This window comes from Macaca fascicularis, chromosome 14 (assembly GCF_037993035.2).
Source record: "Macaca fascicularis isolate 582-1 chromosome 14, T2T-MFA8v1.1".
Taxonomy (NCBI): domain Eukaryota; kingdom Metazoa; phylum Chordata; class Mammalia; order Primates; family Cercopithecidae; genus Macaca; species Macaca fascicularis.
In genome coordinates this window covers 80,812,847-80,818,566 of record NC_088388.1, presented here as the reverse complement: position 1 = coordinate 80,818,566, position 5,720 = coordinate 80,812,847, and the positions used below count along the sequence as shown (strand labels likewise).

At 37.8% G+C, this 5,720-nt stretch overlaps 1 long non-coding RNA gene across 2 annotated transcripts; it reads left to right on the top strand.

The window, feature by feature from the left end:
* The first annotated feature begins 490 nt into the window (after positions 1-490).
* On the top strand, positions 491-4,050 carry LOC123568720 (uncharacterized). 2 transcript variants are annotated; one of them, XR_010581258.1, is made up of 3 exons: positions 491-640; positions 1,139-1,559; positions 2,187-3,367. It is a non-coding gene; the product is annotated as an uncharacterized lncRNA (long non-coding RNA). The 2 variants fall into 2 exon arrangements; XR_006692198.3 differs by lacking the exon at positions 491-640 and adding an exon at positions 3,404-4,050 and having other exon boundaries at positions 1,036-1,559; positions 2,187-2,244.
* Positions 4,051-5,720: the final 1,670 nt, after the last annotated feature.

Genomic DNA, 5,720 nt, shown 5'->3' with positions numbered 1-5,720 from the left:
TTTATTATTATTTTTTAAATTTAAAACAATACTTGGTGCTGACTAGAAATGAGTCAGTCTCTGTAGCACTAGGAAAGAGCCAAAAAAAGTGAGGGAGGGGGGAGGGAAGAAACAAAACAAATAGCAGATGGCAATTGAGCCAAGCCACCCACTCTCCCTACAGGCCCTTTTGAAATCAACAGATCCAGTTTAGATTCCATGTTCTGGGAGTGATTCTGCTGCTTTAGGGACATGTCCCTGGCTCAGTTAGCCCCCTTGAAATTCGAGAATAAGAACACAGAGAAATAGGATGAGTTAGGGAAATTACTTCTTGAAATATTATTTAGGCATACTTTCATCTTGCCTTTCATTTTCTGTATATCAGTGTTATCTATTTTTTATCTGGTTTCCAAACTGTTACGTCACTCAATTTGGTAAATCCTACATCTCTTTAGGCGATGTACTATTCTGTTTAGTTTAATGGCTATATGCTTTCTCCTGTTTTAGAGAAGTTCATTTCCCATTTTCATGGACATGACAACTCTTCTGGGATCCTTCTCTCTGAATAGGGTTGCTTGGTGTGTCACAAACCCACCCTCCATTGAATTCATCCCAGAAAACTAAATTAAATAACCCAGAAAATGGGGCCATTCCAGGAAAGGTAATTTTTTTTTTTTTTTTTTTTTTTTTCTGGTGCATTGTATCCTTGAGAGGTGAAGGCAGCTGGGCTTCCGGGTCGGTGGGGACTTGGAGAACTTTTCTGTATAGCTAAAGGATTATAAATGCACCAATCAGCACTCTGTGTCTAGCTAAAGGTTTGTAAACACACCAATCAGCACTCTGTAAAAACGCACCAATCAGCACTCTGTGTCTAGCTAAAGGTTTGTAAATGTACCAATCAGCATGCCATAAAAACGGACCAATCAGCACTCTGTAAAATGGACCAATCAGCACTCTGCAAAATGGACCAATCAAAGTGCTGTAAAATAGACCAATCAGAAGGATGTGGGAAGGGCCAAATAAGGAAACAAAAGCAGGCCACCCAAGCCAGCAGCTGCAACCAGCTTCGGTCTTGTTCTGGGTTGTGGTAGCTTTGTTCTTATGCTTTTTGTAATAGCTCTTGTTGCTGTTCAGTTTTTGGCGTCTCCACTACTTTAAGGAGCTGTAACACTCTCTGGGAAGATCTGTGGCTTCGCTCCTGAAGTCAGCGAGACCGGGAACCCACCGGGAGGAACGAACAACTCGGGACGCTACACCTTTAAGAGCTGTAACATTCACTGCAAAGGTCTGCAGTTTCACTCCTGAAGTCTGCGAGACCACAAACCCACTAGGAAGAAGGAACACGTCACCTTTTAAGAGCTGTAACACTTATGGGGAAGGCCTGCGGTTTCACTCCTGAAGTCAGCAAGACCACGAACCCATGAGAAGGAAGAAACTCTGGACACATCTGAACATCTGAAGGAATGAGCTCCGGACCCACCGTCTTTAAGAACTCTAACACTGCGAGAGTCCGCGGCTTCATCCTTGGAAGTCAGCGAGACTGAAAACCCTCCGGAAGGAACCAATTCCAGACTCATCAAGTGAGGGACCTTTTTTATTTTCCTTTTTTTTTTTTTTTTTTTTACCTATGGATATTAGTTTCACGTAACTGCTTTTACTATAGAATAAAATGAGAATGAAATTCATTGCTGCGATGTGGTTAAAGACTGCTTACTTGGTATGAAGGGCTAATCACTAAATCACCCTTACTCTTTTGTAAGATAAATTGATTCTTTCAGAAACACCTATATGTCTCACTATGTTAACATTCTCATATTCACTGGTTTCAAAGTAAAGGGTTGCATTATCACAAAATTAGTGAATTCTGATTGGACCCAGGTTTAGATGTTTTCCTCGTTTTATCTTGTATATTCAAGCAACCAAGATGAAATTCTCCTTAATCAACTGGCAAATGTATTTCGTTTGATCAGTTCAAGACTGCTGATGTGAGTGGTAAATACTACACTTAAACTGTTTCTTTCCGTTGTGTCTTTACAGCATGAGATTTCATATAAGAGACAAGTGGTATTGAGTCCGATGAATACATTTAGTTTGATTGTGATTCAAAAATGAGTCATTAAATAGCTAGGCTTTGGTGCCCGAGATCCTCCTTTGTGCGAATAGCTTTATATGCTATAAGCTACATACTACTTTTTCCTATTTTACAGATATTGCAACTGAGGCTTAGAAAAGTTAAATGCTTTTGCCGAGGAGGTCCAACTGCTGGTAAGTGACAGACCTCAAAGTTTGGTTTTTGTGTTTGCTTGTCTTCACAGAAAGGACCCAATCCTGTCCTACTCACAGTCCCTCAGTGTCCATGGGAAGTTGGTTCCAGGACCCCATGGACACCAAAATTCATACATGCTCAAATCACTTACGTAATATAGTGTGGTATTCACATATCAATGCACATCCTCCTATATATTTTAAATTGTCTCTAAATTATAATACCTACTGAAGTCAAATAATATATAGAGGTGAATCTCTAAGTTTAAAATGTTTTATTTGGGAAGCAAAAACTGTGATTTAAGGAATGCACATATAGGTGGTCTTTGGCGTGTTCAAAGAACAGAGAGAATGTTGGGAGTTTATTAGAAAGGAAAATGTGACATATGGTTTTGAAAAAAAGCTCATTTTGAGAGGGGAAAAACTGATGGGTGAGTTGATGGTGCTATGTAAAACTAGCCTTAGAGCTCTGACAGGTCATTTCAGCAGCTATTAGGTAAAACTAGTCTTAGGTTACCGAAGGCTGTTTCAACAGGTGGGCTTGTAGAAAGTTTAATTCTTGGAGCAGGTAAATGTGCTCTGAGTGTTTTTCCCCACCGGTCCCTTGAATTTGATTTAGTTGGATATGTCAAGAATGTTACAATCTGTATAACCAACTTTCACAAACCTAAAACAATCTAAATGCTACTTACATAGTTGTTACACTGTGTTTTTGTTACTTTTAATTGTTATTTCAAAAAATATTTTGACCCAGAGTTGGTTGAATACCTGGACTTGGAACCTGCACATATGGAGGACTGACTGTATAAAAACATATTTGTGCTCCACCCAAAACTTGTATTGATTTTTATGTTCATTCCATATATATTTATTAAATGCCTTCTCCAACTAATGGTAAATACAATAACTAAAATATTGAGTGAGAAATAAAATCATAAAAGCATATCTATATATATAAGTCCTTATCTATCGTTTCAGTGTGACTCTGATCATCATAAGAAACCCATCATAGGGTTCTATTTAGGTGCATGTCTGCAACATTAGGATCAGTACTTAGAATAATTCGTTATGTGTGGTAGCTTAAAAAAAAAAAAAGTTGTAAATGAGTATTGTTGTCGGCCTCCACAGGAGGCTAATAAATTGTACCTCTCTTTGCCAGGATTTCTGAACAATTTGAACAATAACATTTAAAAAATGGAAGATGAAACTGTAACATTATCTTTATTACTGGAAAAAAATAAAAGTTAGAAGACTTGGTCTTAGGCCATGGCTCTGTATCTCCATGAAGTATCTCCACATTGACGAAGAGCACCTGGAGATTCCACAAAACCTTCTTTCCTAGGGGCAACTTGCAAACAAAAAAGGGAGAAAAAGAGGGTTAAGCCTCTTCAATGGGTGTGTGATTAAGGTAAAATTTCTATTAAAAAATGGGATTATCCCAGCAACTGATGAAGCTGAGCACGGAAAAGCAATGATTGCAGCTTGGAAGTCTGTAACTCGAAGGGACAGAATTCTTTATCTGCATATGTCACACATCAGAAGATCTGTTCACTAGTTACAATGCAGAGTGAATGTGGGACGTGGGTCTCTGTTACTTGCCGAAATTTCCCTGAGAAAAATGTGGCTTTTTGACGTAAGATAACTTTCTCTAGCTCAGCCAGTTCTGCTTCCGTACTCACAATGTCGGAGACCCTGCTTGTCTCATTCGCACACCATCATTAGCAGTTCCTTCAACAAAAACATTACATCTTTCAGTGTATGTATTCCGCACTGAATGAAAAACAAAAATGGCACTGCAGGACTTAAGCCTTTCTGGATTGGAGAGGAAGAGCAGAATATTAAGAATAAACAGAGAAAGACATTTCTTTCAGCTATTCTTCCTTATTTTTAGATAGCTAGAAAACACAGACACACACCAAACCTTTATTTAATTAACTGTCCTGCCATATATGAGAAAAGGCTGCTGGGTGTGGTGGCTCACGTTTGTAATTCCAGCACTTTGGGAGGCTGAGGCACATGATCACCTGAGCCTAGGAGTTGGAGACCAGCCTGGGCAACATGGTGATACACCATGTCCACAATTTTTTTTTTTTTTTAGTTGGGCATGGTGACATGTGCCTGTGGTCCCAGGTACTTGGGAGGCTGAAGTGGGAGGATTGCTTGATCCTGGGACGTCGAGGCTCCAGTGAGCCATATTTATGCCAATGTACTAGAGCCTGGGTTACAGAGGGAGACAGCGGGGAGACCCTGTCTCAAAAACAAAACAAAACAAAAAAGTCTGATACACAGAAGATACTCGAAATGGTTCCTATCGTTTAATATGATCATATGCATGACTCAGGATGGCATGATGTCTTATTAAACTTAAGTTCTTGATTTCTGGAGGGAACTCCTAGAGGATAGAGCTTCAAGTTGAACTTCTGTTGTCACCTAGCATGAAGTACTGCGAGTGATGCAAGTACTACATCTGGGCCTTCACATACATTTTCTGAAATAGTTTTCGGTGTCTACAGTTTTACCTCTTCCGAGGAAGACGAAAGAGTTCTCTGAATTAGGGAAGAGATGAGGGTATAGGCATCTATTGAGCCAAAAAATCGATTTTGCAGAATCCATAAAAGTCGAAAATTTAGTATTTATAGTTTAGTATTTATAGGTTAGTATTTATAGTTTCCATTAATGCCTCAAAAAACTTTACCTTCTTTATTCTGAAATGGTCACATAGTACTATGCATTTGCCAAGAAAAAAAGAAAGACAAATTTCTAGGGACAGTAAAATAGTTTAAAAAGATGATGATAGGAATGTATTTATTATTTTGGTAAAGCATTTTAATCTATATATTTATGCCTTGGTTTAAAAATACCCTATTTATGCTTAAAGATACCTGCAGTGAAATGTGAACCTTCACTTAAGTAATTTGCAGTGAAGATGGCTTCAAAAACGGAATCCCAGTATAGTAAAAATATACTTGAATTGAAAACTTGAATCTTATTCTTGACTTGAACATTTAAGAGGTTTTTGTTTTGGAAACACGCTTTAACATCTCTGAAACTCAGTTTACTTTAAAAACTGGGATTAAAAATTTTATTTATATCAAAAATTACAGTAAGGATTAAGCATAGTCATGCTGTAAATACAAAGCATTTCCATGAAATGTAGCAAATACTGATTTACTTACAATTTGTTTTAAATTATACCGTTAAAAGGCTCACCTCTGTTTCTTGACCTGGAGCAAGAATACACATGGAAATTGACGTGCTTAAATATTGAGGCGTACAACAAAACCATCAGATGTTACATAAAACGAGTATTTTTTTTGACAAATTAACTTCAAAATGATAAAATCAAATAATTTGTGCAATGTTACAGTGCTTATATGATCCAAACTGACTCAATATCAGGGACAACTGAAGTTAATTATTATTGCATATGCCCAGACAGTCTTTGGGGGCTAGTGATATTTGCATTTGTTTGTTAT